Below are 14,356 nucleotides of genomic sequence, written 5' to 3' on the forward strand. Positions count from 1 at the left end.
ATGCAAGCGCTAAATCTCCCCGGCATCCTGTCTAAACCCTCTGCCTACCGTTTCTGCTAGAGCAGGACTACGCTGGCGAGGAGGAGTCTTTAAGGTGCCCCCCCCCCGGCCTATAAAAGTTCAGACTGGGCCTCCCCCTCCTACTCTTTAAAAAGAAATCAAAATTGCCTTGTATAAATGTGGTCGCATTGGAGTGAGCTTTTGAGGAGCCCCGGTGGCCTACCAAATTGATATGGGCAAGATGATGATGATGATGATGATGATGATGATGATGATGATGAGCATGAGCATTTCCACTAAAAAGCAAGCATTTTCAAGTCATAAGAACCCGCCTGGACTTGGAAACTGCCTTGGATGTTGCATAGTCAGTCTTGGTTTTGCTGGAGCCGTCGACTTGCTTCCACGGGGCACCAGCTCCCGACTGTCTTTCGGAAGACCAGCAGAGCTCCATCTGCGCAGCGAGGCCCCACGGGCTGGAGGCGCCGGCCATCCCTGGTGTACGCCGCTCTCTCGAGAGGGAAAACTCACTGTGTGGTGACGGGTCCATAAAGCCAGCCTTCCGCTTCTCCTCACAGACGCAGCCCATGTGGTGAAAAGGCGTTCAGGCCGTGGAGGAAGGGACCAGCCGGGGCTGCGCACGCAGAGGCGCCCCTTCGGTCCATGCAGGCCCCTCTCCGATGGCCCGGCTTTTGTCTCCCCAGAGTATCTCTTGAACACAAAAGCTGGCTCATCAGGACCTCTGCAAAACTATCCTGGGCACTGCCACAAAATGGCTGCCATGGCAGGCGGGGCGAAGGACAGGAACCTGCCCAGAAGCCCCTGTAGGAGGCCAAGGTGGAGTCTGAGCCCCAGCAGATAAAACAAAACAGAAAGCAAGTCCTCCTGCACCTCCTAAGAAATGGTGTTGATTAAAAAACAAAGAAGTTGGAGCAAAATTATGTAGATTAAAGCACAAAGAAGTTGGTGCAAGCTACTTTGCTGGGTGCCAAGAAAGGTGTTTTGGGGATGCCTTCAAGTCACGTCCAGCCCCCTTCGCTGGTGGAGATGTAAGAGCAACTGCAAGGGCAGGATTCCACCCAGCTGCCTGCGGCAACGAAAGCAAACGGGGGGCTGAAACAGCCTAAAATTCCTCAATGCCATTTCCTTCCCGCTCCCATTGTCCATGGCAGCATCCCCAACAGGCGCCCTTTGGGTGCGTTGGACAGCACCAAGATCCACAGTTACCTGGGAGTAAGTCGGATGGCATTGAGTGGGCTTCCATCCGGAGTGGCCAGTGTGAGATCGACCAGAAGTGTTAATTGGTTATTGCTGACTCTGAGTGGCTCGCTTCCATTTTTCGAGGCTCCCTGTGTTCTGTAGCAGCCCTGCAAAATGCTCACGCCCCTGAGCTCCCATCCTCCTTTGGGCCCCGGAGAGATTCACACTCTCATATTATATTTCCCCAGCCTGGAATCCACCACATGGGCTGCATTTATGGAAGCGCTCCAGTATCCTTACCCAATGTCCTCAAGGTGCATTGGACTATAGCTGGGGAACATGAGCATTATAGTCCAAAACATCTCAAGGGCACTGGGTTGGGAAACCCTGGATCCCAAACCTTGGTGACATCACAGCGTGAGTTTTCCGCAAACAGCCGGGCAAACACACCTTCTGGCCTGTTTCACACGTGACGGTTTTCCCACGAGGACTTGAGCTGGTGGCCCACAGTGGGTTCCCCAGCCAGACCCATGGAAGAAGAAAGAGGGCGGCAGTGTTCCTACGCAAAGGTGGACTCCGAGTGGATAAAACGTCACGTGTCAAGCAGGCCCTGATTTCCATTCCCAAAAAGACCCTCCCAAAAACGTGTCGGCTGGCCTGTTCCAGGTCAGAATCCCAGGATCCCACGGGGACATGCGTGCCGCTTGCTCACTCTCTTCCTAAGTTTTCTGTCGTGTTGTTTTTTAATGCATACTCATCTGGAATAATTCCTTAACCCTCTTCTCCCCCTATTCTTTAGTTTTAATTTATTTGCACAATACAGAGGATGTATTCTAACTAAATTATTACATAAATATTGGAATGTATATTTTTCCACATCGGGTGGGGGGTTTGGATGGGTGGTGTTTGTACTTCTCTGCTCTCTGTATGCTGAATCTGCGGAGCTCAAGTAGGATGGATACGAGGCCAAGAGAACAAATATTATTTTTATCCATTTTCCTTCTCCCCGCCTCCACCCCTCCCCCTTCTCGTGTGAAAAGCTGTTTTCGGATACCCCAAGACAACCAAAATACCAAATATGCCAGAGAGGTTCCCCTCTTTGGCCTGAGCATCTTGGCCTGGCCTTGTCGATCCCCAACACCTTTCTCTGTCCTCTTATCTTGTGACCTGAGCCTGGCGCGTTAGTCATGTGTTCTGGTCCCACACGCAAGATGGAGAACCCTCCCCTCGAACACACGAACACGGGCATCCTGACACACCGACAGTATCAGGACTGTGCCACTTTGCAGACACGAAATGATCTCCACCTTCTCGGATCTGAAGTAGCGAAGTGGGGGGGTTAAAGGATGGCCCCAACGAGGATGGGAACTTTTCCAAAAGTCCCGGGCAAGCAGTGGAAGCCAGCAATGGTCATTTTCCCTGAGAAACACGTTACATTCAGGAATCACGAAACGGGTGCTCCTCAACAGGAAAACCAGCTTGGCCCATTCACACAACTCTTGATGTGACTGACTGTTCTTGCTGACTCTGAACAGAGATTGTTCTAGAGGAGTGAGTCATTTTGACCATCTCTGACTGAAGCCCTTCCTGTCATGGAGAATCCCGGAGTGCAAGGCCGAGATCCATCCTCTGCAACTAATTCCCGAGTGCAGCCACGCACCATCGGCAGCACATTTCACCTCCTGCCGTTTGTTTGCACCCTTCTCCCTCTACCCCCCCCCCCCAAAAGTATTGCAAAGAAGCAGGTGCAGAATGACCTGTGGCTGCATCAAGCTTCTTTTTATGGAAAGCTTTATTGATGTGCGGCTGCCTTCCTGCAGGCATCAATAAAACCCTGTGCAAAAGGTCTTGGTGCGATCATGCAGCCCTCGCAGCGAGTTTGCTTCCCGTTCTCTGCGGTGTTGGAGCGCATTGCCTCAGCATTACGGATGTGCAGGGGAACAAGGATTGAACACTGCCCAAAAGGAATATGACAGAATCATGCATTCTTTTATTTTCGTACAGTGTTTTAGTGATAAACATATTTGCTCCTGCATATTAGTAAAACACCACACCAAAAAAGCAGTCGATGCAACTCCAAATTGTTTTTGTTTTATAAGTGCACAATTGCACGTGTAAAACTACACACAAAAAGAATAATGCTGCAAGCACGGCTGTGCAAATTTGCTCTTTTGCAGTGTTTTATCAAAGTACATAGTATGTAGGGGAAGAGGAAGATGCTAATGAATTAAAAGCTGTAGCGAATTGCCCATGCGCAGCATTCTGCACAAAATTTGGAAATTAGAGCAGTGGCGTTGCCGTGAGGTGCACTTTGGCAGCAAAACAAGAAAAGGATCTTCTGCCTGAGGCATTTATTGCACTGTATGGCCTTTTGGTTTCGCCACAGCATTCGGATCCGAGCTGAACAGAGTACTGCCTTTCCTGCTTTTCTGCTATATGACCTCTAGGTGGAGCTGTGCCATAGCAGAACAGCACAAATACACCAGGAGGTACGGTGCCATTTTCCCTGTTGTAATTTAGTAGCTTATTTTCCCCATTCTAAAAACAAAAGCAAACAGAAAACAAAAACTGAGGATGTGCTTTGATTACAACAGATGCAAAACAGAAAGAGCCCATAAATAACCGTGAATAAAAATCACTAGTCCAATCAAAGGCTTGTGTAGAAAAGCTCCACATCTGGTCTCCAGGCTCAAGGCAGAATGGGGAGAATTTTGGAAGCATCTCCCTGGCTGGTATGCCCCTTTCTAGTCCCACTGGATGCCATCCCCTTGGGCAGCACAATGAAGTGTCAGGATGGGGAAGACAGAAAAAAGCTCTGCCACTGTCAGCGGAGTCACACGAATCAGAGGGAATGACCCCACCGTGGGACGCTTCTCACGTCATGTTTTAAAGGTGCTGGGTCCGTACTGTATCAAATCCAGGCCTCCGGAGCTTGTTGCAGCAAAGTGCTATCTTTTTATGGCACGCTTAACTCCGCAGCTGGGCTGCACTATCAGCACTGAGGAATTGAAGAGCCGAGAAATGGGCAGTGGCTGTTGGCAGAGCGCTCATGCTTAAATTCTTCCAGTCTGAGGAGAGGCAGCATTCTCTGCTTTCCCTGCAAGGCTTGGCAAGGAAGAGATTATTTTGCCCAGGTAAATCCAGAAGCCGTCCCTGCAACTCCCACAGGCCGCGATGATGCACTGCTGCGGTTCCTCAACACTCGGGGGCGATGCCCTGGCTCCCCAAGGTTCCGGGTCTTTGCAGCCCCGCGCATGTAGGCAGAAGTGGTGGGTGCTTCCCGGCAGTTCCACTGCTCTCTCTTCTCCAGCGTGACTTGAAAATGAGGCCTGGGTTTGCCCTTCTGCCTTCATTGCACCCATCTTTTGGCCTGGCCAGGGTCTCTCTCGAAAGAGCAGCTGGCAGAACCTGCCCAAGAGAGGGGCATCCGGGATGGGGAGAGGTCTGGAGAGCAAGCCTCGGAGGAGGGGGAGCTGCACCTCTCTACTTCGCCTGGACGAGGGACGAATAAGGGGCAGCGTGAGAACCGTCTTAGCACAGAAGATGGAGCAGAGAGCTTCTGCCATTCTCGAGGCCAAACCTGAGCCAGCAAGTGGAAACACAAGGAAAACCAGTGTGGGATCCATGTGGGAGAGACTTCCCAGCTCTGAGGGCTGTCAGCAGTGGAACGCCTTGCCCTGAGAGGTGGTGGGTTCTCCTTCCTTGGAGGTGTCCAGCAGGGCCTGGGCGGCCCTCTGTCGGAGATGCTGTTGCTGCAAGGCAGTGGATCAGACTAGATGATCTCAGGGGCTCTTCCAATGCTTTGCTCCACTGGGCAAATGGCAAGAGGGCAGCCCCAATCCAGGTATCAAAGGCAGCTGACTCTGGCACCCATGCGGGGGTGGGAGAGCCCTTGGGCCACAGCTGGAGGCATCAGGTGTGCACCGCAGGCCAGGTGGCTCACACTGCTCGGCGCTCCCAGCACCGCCACCACTGCCCGTACCTGCCCCCTGCGCCGGGCGCCTCACTCTGCTTCGTGGCAGGCGGCCCCGAACTTAGCACCTCCCCAGGCACACCCCTCCTCCCGCCCAGAATCCCAAACCCTATGGGCACGTGAGGAGAAGGACGTGTACTCGCTGCCCTGAGTCCCAAACTCTGGGAACAGAAGGGGTGTAAATGAATATAATACTGTCCACGTTTCTTCAGCACCTGCCACAGGGCTGGTGCTTAGCAGTTGCATCGTGGCAGCAGGAGCCAGGAGGCCCCAGCGGCCCCTCGTGGGCTCCGTGCGAACCATCTTCAGGCAGCGTTGTGGTGGGTTGAGGGGAGGACACGGACCGAGGCAGCAAGGCCGTGCGGTCACCGTGACCCCCCCACCCACACGCCAGTCCAGCACAGGCCCTGAGCTCAGCCCCTCCCTTGCCCCGTTGCCTCCTCTCCCACGAGAGCAAGGCCAGGGGGCTTCAGCCCAGCAGGGAGAGGTTTTGTCCGCAGGCCAGTGGGCGCGCCATCGCACTGGTGGCCTGCGTGCCCAGCGATGGCCAGGGCACAGCACGGCAGAGGCAGCTGCTGATCAGGAGTATCAAGATCCCGCAAGTGGGCTTCCGTTTGAGCCTGGCTGCCCTTGGGGTGAAGCCTTCCAGGTCCGGCCGCTGGCCAGTTCCCCGCGGCTGGGCCAGGCCAGGGGAGTCATGCGCCAGGTTTCCCATTCCTGCTCAGGTGTTGGCCAGTGCTGGCCCTCCTCCAGTCTCCATGCACTGTGTATGGTCCCTCCGAGAGCCCTGCCTGGTGAGAGACCAACTCCACGGCAAATCGAGTAGTCAGCAAGCGCATGTCCTTTCGGGGAACTTTTCCTGTTCCTCCCCAAGCCCTGTTCTGAAATCTGGCCGCGCCACTGCCAGCCTGAGGCCTGGCGCCCCGCAGAGCTTGCTTGGATGGATCCTCTGCGTGGCCCCTCAGGCCCCCGAAGCTCACACAGCAGCCTGCGCGAGAGGGAGGCCAGGCCACCTTTCCTGCTGGTGCCCATTCGTCTAAGCCCGGACTCCAGGGGTTGCACCCAGGCTTAGCTGCCTGTTTCTCCTCCTCACACCTGTCTCTCAGCCCCCCCCGAATACGTCGCAGAAAGCCAGGCAATGCGGCTGAATGGGGCGAGCGATGGGAGAAGGGCCAGGCATCCAGGAAGGAGAAGGACCACCCCTGACTGGAGACCTTCTCTCAGACAGAAGGCAAGTCCAGTCCCAGCCCCTGAGACCAGCGGCATCTCGGGGTGTGTTGTTCTGCACAGTGCCTAAGCACGCAACCGGGGCGCCACACGTCCTGGAACTTCTGCTGGGAGCGCTGTTGTGCACATGCTCCACAATGGTCCAGACACAAGGAGCCCTGGGAGGTGCAGGGTGCACAACACCCCGATTGGGTGCCCTGGAAGCCACACGCACCAGGCTCCACACCGATCAAGGCATGCGCAGAGACGCGGTTTCTCTCCCAGTCTGCATTAGGGTGCTCGATTCATGGCATGGGATGGAATATGGAAGTGGGCGAGCCGGCAGGCCCAGCCAGATCCACGCTCCGTGCATTGCACATTTGGACCTGGGGAGGTTAGTCAGCCCTGCCAGATACTCGGAGATTTTGGCCGTTTCTCTGCTCCTGCTCATTAGCCAGCTCTCTCTGGCCGTCTGCAGTGCGACATCACCCTGTGCTCATTTCCACCAGGCAGCCCCCCAACCCGTGGCAATGATCTCCCACACGGTGAACCACTTTCAGCACAACGAGGGCCGCGGGGGCCCTTGGGAGGCCTGCAAACGTGTGAGAAGCAACCTTCCAACTGGGAGCTGTTGCTTGTGGGACTTGGGCTTCTGCTTGCAGAGATTCAGGATGCTAAGCGGGTGTGCTTTCTTCAGGGAGAATTGAGGAAATGCTCTTTGGAATAGTTAATGTTGGGGTAGCACCCTTTCTGGAGATTCCACAGAGAATCGCACTCTGATGGTCCATACACTGCAATTCTGGACCTGCACGATGCATGCACAGAACTCTAGGCATTCTTTTTAAAGCAAAAACAAGTTCCTAGCCCTCATGGGTTTGGGAATGGCCTTGGAAATGTAGAATACTCCCTCAGAAAACAGATTTGTCCTGCATGTTCCTACCCATATGCATGGGAAGGGATAAAATCATGCAAGAGAAGCAACAGTTGCTGGGCCTACGTCCGTTTCATCGATTTTGTGTGTCACAGATTTCCAATCCAGCCAGTGCCGTGTGCTCCAGAGAACGGTTTCCATCTCAACTGTCTTTAACACGAACCCATTAGGTTGACATAGAAACTGTCTCCATTCCCAGAATGCCTTTGCTAGCATCTTATAAACATCACAATGGACCATTGCTTGCTTTCACTGAGCACTTTTGAAAACAAAGGGTTTTTATGTTTCGAATTCCATCCTCAGTCCGGATGTTTGTACATGTGGGGAGAATCCTTGGTAATTCACATTCTGTTGGGGTTTTTGCAAGAGCGATTCCCCGCACCACATCCAAGAAAAAAGAGCTTTTACGGTGCTTTTGAAAGTCATAGCTTTCCATTCGCAGGGCTTGGTTTATCCATGAGCCGGTCCTGCCGCCCTCAGCCCGTTCTCAAGGAGGCCGGTCCGGAAAGGGGCAAGCTCCCTTGCTGCTGCAAAACTGACTTCCAAGACGGCGCTCTTGAGGCGATCGGGAGAAAGCCCCGGGCCGGCCAGGTGGGCCCTGGCAGACTTCACGGAGGTCAGCTTGGGGGGCTCTAGGCCAGAGCGACATCAGTTGCGTGGCTGCAGTGAGCGTGTGTTTTGTGTTACCCAAGCAACACCTGTAGGGAAGCCTGGACAGAGTCGGACCACGGGAAGGGGAAAGTTCCCCCTTTTCCTCCCCGTCAACCCACCCAGAACCCCCACTTGCTTTTCAAGAGAAGTCTCCACAGGCACCCACTCGGTGAGGAACAAACGGCCTGAGTCCAGCATTTCTTTGCCACGTGCAGACATTTCGCCCTCCCTTCGCCCGTGCCGCTCGCCCAGCCCTCCTCGCCAATTAGAAGCGAAGACTGAAGAAGCTGAACTCCTGAACTGTCACCATCTCTGCTGTCTTTCCTTTTTCTTTTTTGTAAATTAGGAAATAATTATTTTAAAAACAAAACTAAGAAGCTGGTTTATTTAAAAGAGAACTACCGTAAAATAGCTTATGAATTATGGGTAACATTAGATCTAACTTCTTCTGCCCCTCGACACGTGTGCATGTGTCAGGGGAAACAATTCCTTGAAGGCATGGATGCAAATATGAAAATATTAAAAATACACACACAACTAAATAAAGCTTATTTTAAAGTATGTTTTGCTCCAGGCTGCCTGGTCTTTGTTGGGGCCAAAGGCTAGAGGGGGCGTCAGCCGAAAAGGCGACGGAAAGCGCTTCCTTCGGGGTGAGATCTTTGCTACCCAAAGCCCTGTGAGGGAACCCGCTAACATGGCCGCCGTCACGCCAAGGCCGGCACTGGCGTGGTGCTGAGCCGTTGCCAACCTGCAGCTTCCCAGTGCGGTCAGAGCGCAAGTGCAGCCCCGCTGGATAGACCTGTGGGCACTCCACGCACTCAGTGACAAACCAGCTGTGTGCAAGATGGCCCCAGCAGGATGGGTGCCGGACCTCTCCTGCCCAGCCCCTCAGCGGCTGGGGCAGGCAGGCGGCCTCTGGCCAGCAAGGCTAGTAGCCCCTGCGAGCCTCCCCCTCCGTGAATCTGTCCAAGCCCCTTTTAAAGCCCCCCAGACGGGTGGCCATCCCCGCCTCCTGTGGCGGCAAATTCCATAGTCTGACCGTGCGTGGTGTCCGGCCAGTGGGAGCGCTGCCAACGAAGCACACAAGGCCACGGCTGGAGGCTGGAAGGGGCGCTGGGGGGGCATGAGGTCACCGGCTGTGATCCAGCCTCTGTTGGTGGGCCCAGCTCCTCTTCGCTGGCACCAGTTGTCCTCCTCCACCCAGCCCACGTACTCCCTCCGGCCAAGAGGACACAGCTCTGCAGGAGGAGGGTCGGGGTCGGGGTCTTGACAACAGGCCCGCCATGGGAGTGGGGGCCTCAGCAGATGCCCGGTGATGCTGACCCCCGGAGTTGCTCTGGAGGGGCTCCCTGCCCGCTAACTCATGGCAGCCCCTGCCGGACATGGCTCGTGCTCCCCACATCACCTGGAGCAGGGCAGCGTGCGGGGGCCTGTCCAGTTGCCCAGTGCAGAGTGAGAAGGAGCCGGAGCATGCGCGGAAGGCAGAGGACAGCATGCACTTGCATGTCCGGATGCCCACACAAGGATGCCGCTGCCTGGAGGAGCTCCTCAGACCCCCATGCCGGGATCCACACCCACCTCTCCATACCCTCCAAGGAGGATTCACCTGTGGGGAGAGTTGGCTCAGAGAACAGTGCGATGCCTGCCTGTCCCATTAGGAAGGGTGTTTGGACACGAACTTGAGGGTCAGATATGGGTTGAAGGTGGGTCGTCTGAACCCAGCAAGATGACCGGCCACGCTTGGTTAACCACAACCGCTCCCGTTCACAATGGGCGGGGGAGAGGGCAGACGGCACGTGCCTCTGTCCTGCGCACCTGGGCTGCATCACGCCCGCCAGCGAAGGTGCTTCCTGCAGCTTTGCCAGCATCTCGTGGGACGCTGCCTGCATACAGACTCCGTGTCCCCCGCCCACAACGATGGAGTGAGGCAGAATGGCTTAGCCAGCAGGGGAGCGACTGAGAGCGCGGCTTTCCATGCCAGAAGCTACACCACATGAATCTCCTCTCGGATGTGCCGGAGAAATACGGTGCGGGGGACCAGGGTTGGGTGGGGTTGGGGAGGGCCGTGAGGGCCACCTGGGGACCATCTCCCTGTGGGATGTCTTGCTCCACCCATTGCTTAGCAGCAGCAAGAGATGTGACTGCCACTTAGCAATCTAATGATGAAACAGGATCACAAAGTAATAAGTTACTTGTAAAAAGGGAAAAAATGGGCTGCTTGAAGGGAAGAAAACTTTGTGGAAACCGGAGAGAGATTTTGTGCAATGGACTGCAAATTTAGAGACCTTGTTTTCCATTTTGTGGATGTTGCACATCTCCTTGCCTGTTCTATAAAGGGAAAAATGAGGGGAAAGCCAGAAATTAGCCTTGGAATTCACAGAATCCTTTCCGAATGGCTCGGAAATCGTTGGCTTTTCCTGCCTCTCTAGCCAGGTTTTATCTGTCCCACCGATGTGGCATGATAATCTTCAGAGAGCATCCAGATCCCACGGGACTGAGCCCTGCACTGCCTGCCTGCACAGCGGGCGCTCCACCGAGTGCAACCTTCGTCAGGTACCTCTCCAAGATGCACACACCTGGCTTTCTCCGGGGGTCGCAGCAGAAATTTCCAGTCGAGGTTCTGCATTGGCGAAGGGGATAGTCTCGATTGCAGTGGCGATGTCCTGCGTTGGGCATTGTCCTTTTGCCACCAGACTCGGAACGACCGGTGACCTCTCGCGTAAGGAGACTCTCAGGCCTGCTCGATGAATGCCACGTCTTGGCGAGGAAGCGTCCAGCTACTGCGATGACTCCAATGGACCTGGCTTCCTCCCGGGCCTCAGGGAGCCATCCTAGGGAAGTCTTGGGGAGCCGCAGGAAAGGTCCAAGTGGCTCCCCAGCTGTGGCCCTGGGAACAACGCTGCGAGGTCGGAGCTGGGATGCCAGCCTCGGGAGGCGCTCCCTCCACGCACCCCTGCAGCCAACACAGCTCCTTCAATGCCAGCCGAGCCCCAGAGCGGAAAGACCTTCAGAGCTGGTTCTGGCAGGGAATTGCAGAGGAAGGAGGCAAGCAGCGCAGTCCTCCAAAGGCAACCGGGCAGTCCTCGGCCCCACCTTGCGAGGAGCAGAAAAACATTCAGAGGGCCCAAACCAGGGAGCTAAATGTTTTGGTGGGTGGGGGAAGCTCCCAGCCTCCACCGGACGCCTGCAGTTCTCCGACTTGCAGGGTTTGCAGGCTGGCACATTGGATGACAGCCAGAAGGGCACAATCCTGTGCATGTTTAGATGGGGAAAAGGCCCAGGGTGCTCAGCGTGGCCCAGCAATGCCATGATGGCTGAGAGCCACGCTACTTGCCATCCAGTGCAGTTGCTGCTCCTCGGGAAAGACTGCACAACTGGGCAACAGAAACCTCGCCAAATTCCCAGAGGTCTCCCAGGGGTCTCTTTTCTGCCCTGCTCAGCCCACTGTCTCCCCATAAGGAAAGTTTGGAGAAATCTTCCCTCCAGCCTTCCCCCAGCATGCCCAGGTGCTCTGGGGAACTTTTCCAAGTTTTCCACTCCAAAGTTTACTTTATCGAGCCTGGGAGAGGGGAATGGATGCACCCTGCCCCCTCCACCTCCGCGACCGTGGCCAAGCTAGCAAAAGTCCGCCGTTCCCGACCGGCCTCCAAATTGGAAGTCATCCCTCCGTTCTAAATGCCCCCCTTGACAGATCTGCCTGGCTTGTCATCTTCTTTTAATTGGCATAATTAGCTTGATGGATGGGACAGTAATCATCTGGTGGAGAAGCGATCCCAGGCTGGCAATCTATCCGGGCGCTTTGGCGGGGCTCCTGCCCCCGTGCAGCACTCAGCATATGAATTTTCCTCCTCCCTCCCCACTTTCTGACTCTTGTTGGTGCCTCTGTGACCCACTTGGCTTTTGCCAAGCAACAAAGCACAGAGCTGGGCATTGTTCTCTTTTTCCAGGGCCAAAGAAACAACACAGCTTTGATGGCTCTGAAAGGGAGTTCAGCGAATTCGTTATAAAAAGAAGACATGTTTTCCCTTCATGAGGGCAAGATGGAACCTCTGTGTTTAGAAGCAGTCTACCCCAACTACTGATTCTCAGGGCGCAAGAGTGGAGGAAAAAGACACAGCCGAAGCAGAAGGAGACATTATTAATGCTAATTTCATTTCTGTTTCTCCTCATAGCTCTTCTGGTCAGTTCATGGCAATTCATTATAAACACAGACCACAAAATGCAGATCATCAAATGCCACATAAATTTTCAGTACACAAAATGTAAAACAATTTAAACAGCTAAAAACCCTTTCAATAGAAATACTGGGTGTGTTAAAACAACAACAGAAAACTGTCCTGTCATGTACCATTAAACTTTAAACAACTGGAAATAGAAGGTCTTCATGTGATGCTGAAAGAGATGATAAACACGGGGCTGAAAAAGAAAGTAGAGAAGGGCTGGGGAATCAGGGGTATCTTTCTTAATTCGGTGGGAAAGACTCACAGACCTGCCAATTCAATATGCCAGTTCTCAAATGCCCTATTCCTGCGCTCTCAGCCTTCCCACTGCATTTCTGTAAAATTGCATCATTCAGCGTTCATCCGGACGTGTGTCCAGCCTGGAAAAGAAGTCGCCTTCCGAGCTATCCGGCTCCGTGGTGTTTGTCTCCTGCTGGTGCACTGCACTTCCCATGGCTGCATTTCACCACTGCCCCACGGAGCAGCCTGCCCCTTTGGCCTGATCCTGCATGGCTGCCCCTAGGGAGAAGACGCCCACCCCCCTCTCTCAGCTCCAGGGAGCCAAAGCAGACCTGACTTCAAATCTGTGTTCAGCAGTTGCAGTTTTTCCTTATTTTTTGCAGGCCTGGGGGGGCCACATGGATCAGGACCTGCATGCAAGGAATTGGGGGTCATATTAAGGCTGGATTTCTTCCTTGCATCTATTTTAACATGAAAACAAGGTGAAGGATGTAAGGTGCAGATTTAAAGCGATGTCTCTCAGATCTCACATGAAGGGGGTAGAACTGATTCCAGTCAGCCGAACTTTTATCTGAGTTGAGAGTCATTCTAGTTTAAGGGTGCAATCCATTCCGGATGCCCATAACCTTCCAATATTTCAGGGTCGTAGGGCTGCCTATGCAGGCCATGAAGGCAAAGGTTCCTTGCATGCATTTCCTACCCTGCAAAACATTTAGATGGCCAGTTTCCATTTATTAGGAAAATACTATTACGAAGTAGTATTAATTCCACTTCTGTCCCTGTTCTATCTCTGGGTGGTTTGCAACAATCCGTGTTAAAAAGCGAAGACCACTCAAAACAAAACAAACAAAAAACGAAGACTTGCTCTGTAAAAACAGCTGGGGCGGGTCATCCGCTCAAGCCCCTGGGTGTCCAAGCAAGTCTTTAAAGGCTCACGTTTCCAAGGCTGGAGCTGCGACTCCAAATAATCCTGAGGTCACCTAAGCCTTGTCTAGTAGCCCTAAGATTGCACTGCAGATCGGCAAGCACTTGAGAGGGGATGAGGCACAGAAGGGGGAGAGGGGGCAGAGCCAGGAGAAAAACAAGCCACCTCCAGCACCAGTCCTTAAAGCTGCAGTGAAACGGGCTGGGGAAGACGGGTCCAAAGCGCCCGTGGTTCCTCCACCAGGCCATGCTGCCTCATCTCCCCCTGGGGCCAGAGGGACCGACGGATTCCAGGTCCTGGGGCAGGCAGGTAAGCGCTGTCGTGTCCAGCTGACCTTCGCCACACCTGACAGCAACAGGCGAGCTCAGCGGGTCCCAGGCCCCCTCGCTCCCTCCTGCAGGGCTTTACTGCCTCCTCCCATATCTGTGGCCTGAAGCAGCCCCCCCCCCCCCCCCCCCCGCTTGCTCGGCAGGGTTCTGCTTCCCTCCATGCCAGACCAGCCAGGATCAGGGCCGCCCCAGGGCTCCCTCTGCTTGCCAGGCCCCAGAACAGCCACCTGGGAATTGCAGGACGGTCCCAGACCCTGCTGGAGCCCTTGATGAGCACCAGCTGCAAGCCCCGGGGGAAAAGCCATCCAAGAGCAGCTCTCCCCTCCAGCGGCTCAGAGGGCTGCAGAGTAGCTTTGCCATGCCTGGATTCTAGCCGGTTATGCTGCTCCAAGGTACCCTGCTCCTCTGGTCTGCCGTCCTTCTGGTTACTGACCTTTCATCTCTTGTGACCTTGCCCTTGGCTTGCTCCTGGCTTTTGACCTTGGTGTGTTATGTGAGTAGGACTCTCACTTTGCTGTCAACCGTGTTTGGACTCTGTGCTCCTCGGTGCTTTTACTTCCATGCTACACTTTCAGTGACTTTGTTTAGAGCAGGTGGACTATGGCATTTAGTCGTGAAAGCAGAAGGAATCGCTTTTTTTGAACTTGTGCTCTTCTGTTATGCCCTGGTCTACCTAGAGGCCAT

This window comes from Varanus komodoensis, unplaced genomic scaffold, assembly GCF_004798865.1.
Source record: "Varanus komodoensis strain SLA01 unplaced genomic scaffold, ASM479886v1 scaffold71, whole genome shotgun sequence".
Classification (NCBI taxonomy): domain Eukaryota; kingdom Metazoa; phylum Chordata; class Lepidosauria; order Squamata; family Varanidae; genus Varanus; species Varanus komodoensis.